Here is a 14814-nt window from a genome sequence, read left to right on the forward strand (position 1 = left end):
TAACTAAAGCAGTTGGTCTGGTTTTATCTCAATGCTGTTTGTGGGACATGGGAAAAGTAGATGTCCCATGTCCTATAATACAATGACTGCACTGCACTTTAATGCTGTTTAAATGCAAATCTTTAATGCAAGGTTTGTTAACATGATTTTTTTAAAGCTGTCTTTAATTCAAGGTAATTTGGAAGAATGCAGAGGGTCATGTGGTCTGTCTCATATTCTGCCTGACAAGAATCTGAAATGGCTTGGTTACCATAGAGACAGTCAACCAGGTTGGCACTTACTGGAAAGAAGAGGGAAAATATTCACTTTTGAACACAAAAAGAAGAGCAGTGGACTAACTGTGAACAGGCTTCTGCTTTCCCAGCTTTTGGACAGACAAGACAGCAAGGTCTCACTGGCAGATAAAAGGCTGCAGATGGTTAGTCAGCACACAGAAGAAGACTTCAAGTTCTCTATGAGCTTCCAAAAAGAGTTTCGTTGGAAGGATGATCTCCAGATGAAAAGATGCTTCCTGTGGCAATCTTAAAAACTGGGTGTGGAAACATTATTTGCCTTGGCAGTGCTGGAATAAGAAATTGCTGGAATGAATCTTTGAGAGACTTTGTCAGTTGTGTCATTACTGTCCGTTGAGAAATTCTACAAAAGCTGAAGGAAGCACCTTTTGATGGTCACTTGATGTTTTAACTTGATGAAATGGGGAGACATGAAGTTGGAAATGACTATGAATTATAATCCTACAGGGAAAGTTTTGTAATGTAAATGTACGGTTTGGACTTATTGTTTGTGTTAAACACTAGGAGAAAGTGAGGACTGCAGATGCTGGAAATCAGAGTTGAAAATGTGTTGCTGGAAAAGCGCAGCAGGTCAGGCAGCATCCAAGGAGCAGGAGAATCGACGTTTCGGGCATGAGCCCTTCTTCAGGAACATTCCTGAAGAAGGGCTCATGCCCGAAACGTCGATTCTCCTGCTCCTTGGATGCTGCCTGACCTGCTGCGCTTTTCCAGGAACACATTTTCAGCTGTGTTAAACACTAACCAAGGCTGAAATTTACGTGTTTTGATTGCTTAAATGTAATATTTAGCTGATGCTCCTTTCATTTGTTTATCACAATCACATTCTTTAACTTGCAATCTTGTGCAATTCCTTTAATTCAGTCACTGAGAATTCAACTATCTTTTTAAGGATTATTGGTTTCTACTGGCACTATAATAAAGACACTTATAACCATATATACACATGGACACAGACACATGTATATGCATCTATTTCAAGTTCCCATGTCTTCATCATCATCAGTGGTTTCCCCTAATAACAGTTGTTGTACTATCTGAGGTTCAATGGAAACCCAGTTCTTGATTTCTTTCATAAATTCGTCCCCGGAGGTCATTCTTAATTTATCACAATGCTGCCACTTGCTAGCAAAACTCTGCTTGTTTGTGCAGTGATTTCCTAACTTAGTGCCTTTATGGTTTGGCATTCAATGTTATCTCAATCATTGGAGCAAGCATTAACGTTATACACTTCATGCACAGCTATTACTCTTTAAAAAAAATCAGCATGGTGTAGCAGCACGAAATCAACTATCTGGTGCCACACTGCCCCTTTATAATTCCATCCAGTTACCTTCTGTTATCAGATGCAAGGTAGAAACAGAGCAGCAAAACCACTGAACAAGTTAGTAACAGGAGAATGAGGTTACATTCATGTGTTTGTTTTGATCTTTTTTTTTGCAATTTTCAAGAAACTTTAAAAGATAGAATACAACCTGTGATGTGGTTGGTACTGCCTATTATTGCCCAGCCCTAATGATTCAGGCAGCAGTTAAGAGTCAATCATTTTGCTGTAGATCTGAAGTTACATTTATGTCAGAAGAGGTAAGGCTGGCATTTTCCTTCCCTAAATGACATTGGTGAACCAGATGAATTTTAACCCTGAAAATCAGTCAATAGTTTAATGATCATAATTCCAGATTTTTTAAAATTGAATTTAAATGGTGGGATTTGAATCCAGTTCCTCAGGACACTACCTAGGCCTTTAGATTAATTATCAAGTGATAATACCAAGATTCCATCACTGAACTCCTCACCCCTGAAATTATTTTCTGTGAGTTTTTCCTGTCCTTCTCGGATGCCTCTTTTCATTCTTGTTCAAGCATAGACTAATGTTGTTCTAAAATTTCACTGTAACTTCCAGTTTATGGCCCAGTTAATAAATAGCTTTTTTGCATAACTCTATGCTCCTGTAGCTAATGCTTATGGTCCAGAAGAGTGGTGCTCAGTATTGAATAAGATTATTATTAAAAACAGATAATGTTATCTTGGATTGGTTAGAAAAGGTCCAGATCCAGGTTGAGATGGATATTCATATTCAACCATGAGTGATCAAAGAAAGGGGTAAACTGTCAGGTCCTTGACTGTATCTTCAATAGTTTATATGCTCAGTGACTGTTTCTTCAGACTGGGACTAATTCATTTAATTCCTATTTTCGAAAGAACAGAGATAGGGAATCAGAAGTCCATCAGCCTTAGGCCCATTATTTGGAAGGTGCTAGAAGGGATCTTAAGAGTCATACAGTCATAAGAGATGCCCTGTTCAGTACAAAGAAAGGGAAAGGGAGAATTCACAATATGGTTTTTAAAAAAAACTAGCAGAGATAGCCCACCAAATATGAAAGTTGTTAAAGTTGTTTTGTACTGGATGAAAGAATTCCAATTGGTATTGTCTAGCTTTAACATACTTTACACTTAGTAACTTCCCAAAATTGGTGGAAATATGGAACATGTTGCCTGAGAGGGTGGAGGCAGGTACTCTTTCAACATTTGAGAAACATTTGGATGAGCACTTAAAATGCTGGGGCATTTGGAACAGGCTATGGACTAGACTAATAGGCTGTAGGCTACGTGCAGGTAAATGGGATTAGTGCAATTTGGTGTTCATTGGTCAGCATGGGCATGGTGAATGGAAAGGCCTGTTTCTATGCCGTGCAATTCAATGACTGTGACTCTATGATTAAAATGGAATCTTGCGGTTTCATAGAAATTTGAAACATTAGATTAGAAACTGGCTCCAAGTCTGCAATCAAAATAATCATGGTTTATATTGGAAACAAGTACCTAATGGGAGTTCCCTAGGAATTAATCCTAGGCCCAATATCCATCACGCAATTTTTAATATCCTGCACAGTGGTTTTGAGAATATGATCCCTTTGATTAGATCAAAAGACAGTAGTGTAAACAAATTTTAGAAAATGAAGAGAGAACTACATACTGTTAAATCATATTTAACTTAGATTATTGTACTAGTTGCTTGTTCGTAGTGACAACACAGTAGTATCAAGAACATCAAAGAGATTGAGGGAAGAAAAGATTTTGGTGTCATTACACACAGATGACTCAACATTCACAACCAATATAGAGAAACTGCAACAGTATCACAGAGACCATGAGATGAATTCTAAACATGGAAGATTTTGAAGTGAAATTAATATATCTGGCATTGGTTGATTGTCATAAAATTTGATTGAAACTATTGGTTTTATTGCAAGTTCCTGTCTGCTTTCACTGACTGAGAACTCTGCGTTCCTTCAATCACTGTCTTGAAATGTTTGAATATTAAAGAATATAGAAGTATAAGTTGCTGATGTATCACTAATGTTCTATTGCAATAGGAAACTATGGAGTGGCCCATTTATCTGTACTTTTGTTTACATTTTAATACCACAAGTACAATAATTATGCCATTGACTGTATCGGCTGTGACCACAAGAACACAAGGAATAGGAGCAGGAGTAGATTATGTAGCCTTCAAAAATAGCTTCATCATTCATCAGCTTCATGCTTGACTTTTGGCTTCAACTTCAAATTCCTGCCTGCTCTCCACAGCCCTTGGTTCTGTAAGAGAGCAAAAATCTATGTCAGCCTTAAATGGATTCAGTAATGCAGAATTTACAGCCCTCTCAGTCGGGAATTCTAAAGATACACAATCCTTTGAATGAAGTACTTCCTCCTCGCTTCAGTCCTAAATGACCAACCCCTTATTCTGAGACTGTGCTCCCTTGTTTTAGATTCCTTGACCAATAGAAACAATTTATCTGTCTGTACACTTTCAATCCCATCAAAATCTTATTTGTCTCAATGAAACTATTTCCCGTTCTTCTAAATTTCAGAGAATATTGATCCAATTTGCTTAATCAGTCATCATGGGACAACTCCCCCATCCCAGGGGACAATTTAGTGAATGTTCACTGTACCGCAGCTGTGCACATATATCTTCAATGTGGAGATCAAAACTGTACACAAATGTACTCTAGAAGTGATCTCACAATTGAAACAAAACTTCTTTATGCCTACAGTTCAAGTCTCTTTGTAATCAAGATCAACATTTGCCTTTCAAATTACTTGCTGTATTGCACACAAATTTTCTACATTGCTGTATGAATACACTCAACTCTCTTCAAAAATCAACAATTACATACTTTAAAAATTTTTTTATTCTTACAACCAAAGTAACTTCACAGTTCACTATATTATAGTGCATTAATTTATTGTTGTTCGCTGCCTTAACTGGTCTATCTTCCTTTGCAGCTTCTATATGCACTCCACAGTTAACCTTTCCACTTAGCTTTGTATTGTTGGCAAAATTAGATACATTGCTTTATGCTTCTTCATCTTACTCATTAACATAAATTGTAAATAGCTGAAGTTCCAGCATATGACCTTTGTGACATTCTGGTATCCATTTCCTGCCATGCTGGAAGTGTTCCATGTGTGCCACTTTCCTTTTTTAAAATTAATTCATAGAATGTGGATATCACTGGGTAGACCAGCATTTATGAGACATTTCCCAAATTACCCTGGAGAAGGTGCTGGTGAACTGCCTTCTTGAACCCCAGTACACACCACCCCTAAAAAGGAAGTTTCAGGGCTTTAATGCAGAAACACTGAAGGAACATTGATATTACCCAGACGTTACTGCAGATGATCATGGACTATTGCAGTATCTGAAAAGCAACAATTGAAGCTGAACCTTCTGCAATCTTTCGCAAACATCCCTCACTTCTGACCTTAAGATGGAAGGTCATTGACGAAGTAGCTGAAGATGGTTAGACCTATGAAACTCCCTGACGAACTCCTGCAGAGATATCCTGGAGCTGGGATGATTGACCTCCAACGACCACAAGTATTTTCCTTTGTGCGAGATATGATTATAACCAACAGAGAAAGTTTCCTCTATTCCTGCCGACTCCAAATTTGCTAAGCCACCTTGATGCCACACTTTGTTAAATAAGGTATCAATGTCAAGGGCTCTCCTCTCAGCTCACCTCTGGAATTCAGCTCTTCTATTCCTGTTTCAAAATTGTAATCAGGTCAGCAGCCCTAGCAGAACTGAAACTGAGGGTCAAATAGTGTAATAGCGCTGTTAATGATTTCTTCCATCACTTTGTTGCTAATAGAGAGTAGATGGTTAGGGCAGTAATTGATTGGGTTGGATATATCCTGCATTTTATGCTTAAGGCATTGCTGGATAATTTTTGCTGAGTAAATGCCAGTGTTGAAGTTATACTAGAAGAGCTTAGCTTGACGCATGGCTAATTCTGAAGCACAAATCTATATCACCATTGCCAGAATGTTGTCAGGACCCATAGCCTTTGCAGTAGTCAATATGAAGAACTTTTCAGGTATCTCTTGATATCACATGGAGTCAATAAAATTGGCTGAAGACTAGCATATGTGATGCTGGGACATCAGGAATAGGCTGAAGTGAATCATCCACTCAGTTCCTCGGGTTAAGAAATGCAAATACTTTCACCTTGTCTTTTGCATTAAGAAGCGCCTCCACCACCACACCTCCTCCATTATGGAGGATGGAGATATTTAAGGAGTCTTCATTTCTTCTTAGTTGTTTGATTGTTCACTATGGTGTGGCAGGACTGCAGAGCTTTGATCCAATGCAATGGTTGTGGGATTGCTCTGTCTATTGCATGCTGCTTCCTCTGATAAGCATCCAAATAGTCCGATGTTGTAGCTTAATCAAATTGACACCTCAGTTTTAGTACGCTTGACAATGCTTCTGGTATGCTCTCCTTCACTCTTCATTTTCTGATTTTGATCTCAATCCTCTATCCAAGTTAATATATTGCTCCTACCTCCACAAGCCTCTATTATTTATTAATTTGTCAGCACCTTATTGAATGTTGTTTGAAAATCCTGGCATACTACATCTACTAGTTCCCTTTTAGCCATCTCATTACCACTTCCTCAAAAGAAAACTACAATAAGTTTGGCAAACAGGCTTTTCCTATAGTAAAATCATGTTGCTTTGTTTACTGTTTTAATCATGCACTATTTTTCTAATTGCATTATTAAGACTTGCTTAATAGATTCCAGCATTTGATGTTAGGCTAACTGACTTATAATTATCTGTTCTTCTTCCCCCTGATTTATTGAAAAGTGTTGCAAGATTTGTCAACTTCCAATCTGATGGGACCATTCCTGAATCCTTGGAAATTTTAGAAGATCAAAGTGAATACATTCACTACTTTAATACCCTACATTGTAGGCTTTCACTACCCAACAATTGTCAAATCTAAATTTTGGATGCAAATGTAGATGAGTGGATACGTTTGCAGCCAATACAAAGATCGGTGAAGTTGTGGATAGTATTGAAGGTTGTCAAAGGATACAGTGGGATAGAAATCAGTTGCAGATGTGGGTGAAGAAATGGCAGGTGGAGTTTAATCCAGGTAAGCGTGAGATGCTGCACTTTGGGAGGTCAAATGTTAAAGAAATGTATGTCTTTTAAATGTTGTGTCTGAAGCTGAGAGGTGGGTGACTTTATAAAGGTTTATAAAATTACAAAAGGCATGAATAGAGTAAATAGACAAGGACTTTTCCCCAGAGTGGGGAAACTAGAGGGCATTGGTTTAAGGTAAATGGGACAAGATATAAAAAGGACCCAAGGAGCAACTTTTTCACGCAGAGGGTGGTGCGTGTATGGAACAAACTCCCAGAGGAAGTGATAGAGGCTGTTAGAATTACAACATTTGAAAGACATCTGGACAGGTATGAGTATAAAGGTTTTATAGGAATATGGACCAAATGCTGGTAAATGGTTCTAGATTAATTTAGGATATCTGGTACGCATGGATGAGTTGGAACCAAGGGTCTATTTCCATGTTGAATATCTCTATGACTATGACCATCGAAAATAGATTTATCCCTATTCAGTTCGACAATGCATTGCTCAAAAAAACCTGTAACAAAAGCATTCGACAAACTTAGCTTCACAGCTTGACAATTTGATTGTCCCAGTGTAAATGAAGATTAAAGTTCCCCACAATTATTGCAATGCATCTGTTACAAATTCAAATAATTTCTTGTATTATGCTCTGTCCAGTGGCATAATTACTAATATAGGGCCTGCAAACTATTTTCTATCATCATTTTCTAGCCTTTACCATTTCCAATTTACATCCATTCTGATTCTACTTCATGAACTTCTGAGGTGAGATCCTATTATGCTGATCCCCTACTTTCAACTTTTTGCAACTGCTTCTCTCTTTCTGAAATATTGTGCACACTCGGACATTCATTTCCTAGCTTTGTAGTCTGACTCTTTAAACATTATCAAAACAAATTGCGATGTCATGGGATTTAAGCCCAACACAAGACATTGCATTAACCTGATGACATTTAATGGTTCTCTTCTACTCTCTGTTACCATGCCAACATTGCTATACCACCATATGTTATTAGTCTGTATCTCTTTGTTCACGCAGATGCTTGAACCATTCTCTGTAATTAGAGGAATAGATTTAACTACCCTCTATGTAGAACTGAGTTTGTTCAGGGAATATTGTTTTGCCATTTTTAAAAATCAATTAGTTCAGATTGTCACATTTCTAAAGGTTTCTTGCAGAAATGAGAGACTATTGATTTCAAAAATGCCAAACTAATTGCCCACTGTGCTGTAAACACTAACAGCCCTTTTCCAATTGCATCAGGGTGAGTTGATGAACACAACGTTGCACAGAAAATTAGAAATCAGCATTGAGAGGGTAAACATTTCACTGGTGTGAGGTACTGAAAGTTTACATGCAAAATAAAAATATTATCCTGTAAAAGCAAGTCAGGTTAGTTTTGGCAGGGAGGCCATTCAGTATCCACAAGACGTGTTTATGCAAAAGGTGATTGATTTAAAAATTCACTGCATCCCTGCAATAGAAACTGAAAATGAAAGCTTTACACATTCAATATTATATGGTACAATGTCCTTGATATCTCTGAAAGCATTTGGATATAGTAATATATGGCTGAATCTTACATTTTCTTTGGCTAAGTACAAGTTGCCTTGAGAATTTTGGAGGGATTCTCACCTCATTAACTACCTGTCACATCTCAATGGCATCCCTCAATATTCCCATCTGACCGCAACCATTTCTGGAACAAATTGCTACTCAGCAGATATCCGTCGATAAACTGGCACCGCTTGCGATGGCACTATTTTTAAAACGTTGCTGTCTACCTGGATGAGCATTAGCAATTGGGTGTTGTCTCTCACTGAAAATATAATGGCACAGCAGCCACAAAGTCACCTTGTCCATAGCACATAGTCAGCACATGGCTGATACTCTTCCATAGATAGAAGCCCTTTCCCTCACACTGGTCACTATTTAATCACCATGCCATTCAATTTACCTGGCCTTAGTCACTTACTGTCTACACACCCTCTCTAAATTACCAATATTCTGTCCCAAAGTCCATTGACACTAACAGTTTATCATTGTCCAGTAGAGGAACCTCACATACAATTCCAAATATGAGCTTTTCTTTACATTCAGCAAAAGCAAAGACAAGCTAATTAGGTCAAAGCTGAAGTTCAACCCACAATGGAGGTCAAGTGTTGGTCGCATGACCAAAGATTGTCTTATAGTCCTTCATGGTCTGTTGCACTCAGCTCTCATCCCATGGTGTCCAGTTATGATCAGGTCCTGTCTGCATTCTAGCACCTGGTGCAGCTGATCTCTACTGGGCACAAGGAGAGTTTCCTCCTCCCTACCAACCTCATCCGCCTCATTGGAAGATTGTTCTTTGTCCCCCAGTTCCTTAGCATCTATTCCGTTCTGCTTTAGTGTATACACCTTCATATTCATCCACATTAGTTTTGTATCATTAGCAAACTTGAAAATAACACATTTGATTCTGTCATCAAGGTCAGTTTATGTATATTATGAATAGCTGGGACCCAAATGCTGATATGTCCAGTGTACCACAAACAGAGAAAAAAAAACTGTTTCTGGTCTGTCAACCAGTTATCAATCCCATGTGTTTAACTTTGCCCTCTTGTTTCTGATGTGGGACCTAATAAAAAGCCTTCTTGAACTCCAAATACACTGCATCCACTGGTTTTCCCTTTTCTGTTCCAATAGTTAAATCTTCAAAACCTCCAGAAGATTACATAAACATGATTTCCTTTTCATAATCCACAAACCCTGCCTTTGCCTAATCCTGAAAGCTTTCCAAGTGTTCTGTAATCAGAATTTTTGTAAAAAGATTCTAGCATTTTCTCCACCACTGTTAGGCTAAGCTGACATTGGTGAAGCCACTTTTAAAAAGCTGCATACAATTCTGGTCTCCCTGCTATAGAAAATATGTTGTTAAATTAGGAAGGGTACAGAAAACTTTTACAAGAATGTTGCTGAGACTGAAAGGTTTGAGTTCTAAGGAGATGCTGGATAGTCTGGGACATTTTTCCCTGGAGTGTCGGACACTGAGGCGGTGACCTTATAGAGATTTATAAAATCTTGAAGTGCATAAGTAAGGTGAATAGCCAAGGTATTTTACCAAAAATGGGGGGAATCCAAACCTAGAGGGCATAGGTTCAAGGTGAGAGGAGAATAAGATAAAGGGAGTGAGGGGCAATGTTTTCACACAGAGGGTGGTATATGTATGGAATAAGTTGTCAGAGGAAGTGGTAGAGCTGGGTTTAATAACAACATTTAAAAGATATTTGGACAGGCACATGAATAGGAAAGGTTCATAGGTACATGAGTCAAGTACGGGCAAATGGGACAAGTTCAGTTTATGAAACTTGTTTGGCATGGATGAGTTGGGCCGAAAGGTCTATTTCCATGCTGTATGACTATAACTTTAACTCCATAGTCTATAATTCCCTGTATTGTTGTCCTCCTTCCCTTTTAAAATAATGGACTTACATTTGTCACCCTCCAATCTGTGGGAACTGTTTCAGAGTCTATCGAATTTTGGAAGATGACTGCTAATGTATCCGATATTTCCAGGACCACTTTTTTTGGTCATGCATATAAGCAGACCTTAGGGATTTCATTAACTTCTTTAGGATGTTGTTTTTACTAGTACTGATTTTCTTCTGTTCATCCCTATAAGTAGACCCTTTCTTAACATATCTGCGAAATTATTTGTATCCTCTTCTGTGAAAAAAAAAGTTCAATTTAATTATTTGACCATTTATTTGTTCTCCATTACAATTTCACCCATTTCTGACTAGAAAGGACCTACATTTGTCCTAACTAATCCTTTTCTGTTCTCATATTTATAGAAGGTCTATAGTCGGCTTTTATGTACTTTGTGAGTTTGCTCCCATATTCTACTCTTCCCCTCTTGATAATCCTTCTGTTCTCTTTTGCTGAATCTAAACTGTTCCACACTTGGGCTCACTGGTTTTCTGCTAATTTTATATGTCTTTTTTTGGGACCTAATATGATCCCTAAATTCTTTTCTATGCAACATTAGGTTACCTTTCCTGTTTTATTTTTATATCAGATAGGAATCATTAATTGATGTAATCCATTCACACATTCCTTACATATTAGCCATCACCTATCCACTGCCAACCCATCTAATAGGTTTCCCCTGACTATCATTGCTAACTTATGCCTCAGATCCCCATAATTCTCTTCTTATAGATTCAGGAACAGGAGAATCAACGCTTCGGGCATAAGCCCTTCTTCAGCCCTCCTGAAGAAGGGCTTATGCCCGAAACGTCGATTCTCCTGTCCCTTGGATGCTGCCTGGCCTGCTGCGCTTTTCCAGCAACACATTTTCAGCTCTGATCTCCAGCATCTGCAGTCCTCACTTTCTCCTTATATATTCAGGACTCAAGTTTCAAATTCAACTTCTTCGTTCTATATATTAACACAATATTCTATCATTTTATGGCTGCTCTTGCCCAATGGTACCCACACAACAAGGGTGTTAATTAATCCTACCTCACTGCACAATACCTAGTCTGGATAGCCTACTGTCTAACTGGTCCCTCAATGTATTGTTCTAAAATGCCATCACATATACACTTCAGGAAGTCCTCCTCCACAGTATTATTCCTGGTTTAGTTAGTCCAATATGCAGATTGAAGTCACCCAAGATTACAATTAATGCATTCATCTCTAATTTACTATTTAATGTCTTCCCTTGTATCTCTGCTCCTGTTTGGGAGCCTGTAGCCAACCCACATCAATATTTCTGCCCCCTGGTGTTTCTTATCTCCACTTATACAGATTGTACATCATAATCTTACAAGTCAATATCCTTCTTTACTATTGCATTGATTACTTCTGTATTAGCAGTGCTGCCACACATTCTTTACCTATCTGTCTGCCTTTCCTAGATCATGCATGGACGTGGATTGTCAGTTCCCATTCTTGTACCCCCTGCAGTCAGGATTCTGTAATTGCAACTATGTCATAACTGTGTATAATTATTTGTGCTGTTTATTCATCTATCTTATTTAAAAGCCTCTGTGCATTTAGACACAATGTTATTAGGTTGTCCTTTTAACCTTATTTAACATCTAGGCTTTATTTATGGCTCTGTTTCTTTTTCACCCTTGGTATTTTTTTCTGCCTTCCATTTTGCTACTTACTTTCATCTTTATTTCAATCCTTGTTTCCCTCTTTTCTGTTGACCTCCTCAGGTTCCCTTCCCCCTGCTATCCAATTTATACCCTCCCCGACAGCACTATAAACTGTACCACCCACCAAGGGGAATGATGTCAGGGAGCACAATGAGCACCATCAGAACCACCCTTCCCTCACCCCACACTCTTGATTTATGGGTACCCCTGCCAGATCTCCATGTCCCCTTTTACCTCAGTATTCCAATGGCCCATTTCCAATCCTTGCCTGTCGTTGCAGATCCCTCACATAGAACGTTGCCTCCTTCCTGTTCCCTGAAAACTAGCTGTTACTTCTTAATGATGACTACCATGCTCCTCCTGTGGGGGCCATGTTGGTGGGCATTGAAAGTAACACCCCCTTCTGTAACCTAGATGCTATTACGCATCCCTCCCCGTCACTGTTCTTGTTCACATAATCACAGATGCCTCTCCTTTTCTCCTACAATTTTGATCCCCCCCGGCTTTTGGTTGTGATCTTCCCACTGCCCCTATAGGCACCACCTTGCAACCTTGTGAAGATTGATGAACAGATGCTCAGACTATATTCACTCTAGATCATTAGCTGACTTCAATAAACAGTCGCTATACATGACTGACCCAAACCCCGGGCTGCGATCTCTGACTAATTGTACGGCATTCCCTTTGCTGCTTCTTAGAGGTCAGACCAATGTCACATGGCAATTCCTTAGACTACATTACAAATCCCTCATGGTGAATGTCCCAAATTGACAACTGATGATAGTCAAGCCCTTTGACTGTGTGTGGACTATGTTTCAATTGATGGTATAGAGACACCCCCAACCAACAACAACCTTCCTTGCCTGAACTAAAGACTAGTTCCCACTCTCTTTCCTACATGACCATTTGGTGGAAGATATGTGCAGTTTGTTTTCTGCACAGGCAACTGACACAATGCAGGTGTTAAGCTAGTGTCTCGGAGTATCATACATAAGACATCAAGATTCCAGATAGGTTCCTACTGACCAGCTTGACAAGTAACATGCTTGTGTATTTACACAAAAGCGCACACCAATAGCTTTTTAACTCTAACTGAAATACCACAAAGTGAAACAAAGCGAGGCATGTTTACTGCAAGCGTGCAGGTAGGTGCTAAGTGAGCAAGCACTAAGAGATAAAGTGATAATCCTGAAGACACAGCCTGGTGCACTTCATGAGCTATGTGCCTGTCCCTGCATACAGTTTTACAACCCCAATTGCTCACATACTCTGTAATGCATGTGTGCTTCCTAAGCACCCTGCAAGTAGATTGGAGAGGTACCACAATGGGCACATGGTGTTGACAAATGTCAGTTGTCAATGCCTGTAGATGAGGGATATGTGAGACTGGTGCCCATGGATCATACCCTGAGGTGCTGTTTATTGCAGAGCAACTTAGAGGTTGGCTGATGCCAACACTGAGCTAAGTCACCGGGTACCCACTGTGACTTACAGGTTAGAATATCAATGGTGCTTGGCACCTTTAGTAAGATAGGAAACTAACTAATAATGAGGCAAGTTGTAGCATTAACAAGGTATTTAACAAGCTGTAATCTAATTTACCTCACCTCTATCTTGTAAAAAACTTGCCTTAAAATTTGGCATAAGTACAATAGGATATAATGCGATGCTCAGGGTAGCACAGTGGCTCAGTGGTTAGCATTCCTGCCTCACAGCACCAGGGACCTGGGTTTGATTTCACGCTTGGGTGACTGTCTGTGTGGAGTTTGCACATTCTCCCCATGTCTGCATTGGTTACCACAGATGCTCCAGTTTCCTCCCACAGTCCAAAGCTGCAAAGGTTAGGTAGACTGTAGGGATTCTCTGCCCAGTATATCATGATAGACTTTGTTGTACTTCTTGTCCAAGTTTGTTACAGCCTAAGACACTCATACCCCTAAAAGGTTTGGTCCATTGTTTTGGATAAGGAGTGTACGTAGTGAATGTGAGAGTTGGTGATCACTGCAAATGTAAAATGTTGTGTGAGTCTGTGAGAATCTAGCCAAACTTCCCAATCCTTGATAGTATTTTGCGTAACGCAGAACTTGAAGAAGGAAAATCAAGCAGAAACCCTGAGGTAATGATACGAGGAATTTATGATTGGCTCATGGGATGTGGGTAGGCCAACATTTTACACTCAGTCCTAGTTGCCGAGAGATGGTTGATGCCCAACTATATTGTTGGTCTAGAATCACTTATAAGCTGACCAGATAAGATTCCCTTCCCTAAAGGGCATTGTTATGACAGTGGTTACATAGTCACCATTAGGCCAGCTTTTTATTTTCAAGGGTGGCACGGTGGCTCAGTGGTTAGCCCTGCCACCTCACACTGCCAGGAACCCGGGTTTGATTCCAGCCTTGGCCAAGTGTCTGCATGGAGCTTGCACATTCTCCCCATTTCTGTGTGAGTTTTCTTTGGGTGATCCAGTTTCCTCCTATAGTCCAAAGATATGCAGGCTGGATAGATTGGCCATGCTAAATTGCCCATAGTGTCCAGAATTGGGCAGGCTAGGTGGATTGGCCATGGGAAATGCAGAGTTAAAGGGGAGGGTGGTGGGATCTCTATGGAAGGGTGGTGTGGATTCAATGAGCCAAATGGCCTGCGTTCACATTGTAGGGATTCTATGATTTGTTTAGTTGAATTCATGTTTCGCATTCTGTTGTGATGATATTTGAAACCAAGTCACCAGGATATTATCCTCAGATTCTGGCTCACTAGTCTAATGACATTATTACTATGCCATCGCTTGCTCTGTAGCACCTTGGGTTTGCGTAGATTTGAACAGAAGTGGGGCAGTTAAAAAAGTCTCGCCATCTCTTTGCCAGTAACCTCAGTGCCTAACTTGCTCTCCTTTTGCAACACTGTGACACCTAACTTCGGGACACC

The 14814-nt window shown here is 39.5% G+C and overlaps 1 long non-coding RNA gene across 2 annotated transcripts in view; it reads right to left on the minus strand.

Annotated features, from left to right (window-relative positions):
* Window positions 1-3076: 3076 nt before the first annotated feature.
* Window positions 3077-14814, minus strand: part of LOC148150471 (uncharacterized) — a 146871-nt gene continuing 135133 nt past the window's right edge. For both annotated transcript variants that reach the window (XR_015756858.1, XR_015756857.1), the window contains one exon: window positions 3077-3890. This is a non-coding gene — a long non-coding RNA (uncharacterized LOC148150471). The remainder of the gene's footprint in view (window positions 3891-14814) is intronic.

The sequence above is a fragment of the Chiloscyllium plagiosum genome, unplaced genomic scaffold (assembly GCF_037043375.1).
Source record: "Chiloscyllium plagiosum isolate Xiang-an unplaced genomic scaffold, Cpla_swu_hap1 HiC_scaffold_4, whole genome shotgun sequence".
NCBI lineage: Eukaryota > Metazoa > Chordata > Chondrichthyes > Orectolobiformes > Hemiscylliidae > Chiloscyllium > Chiloscyllium plagiosum.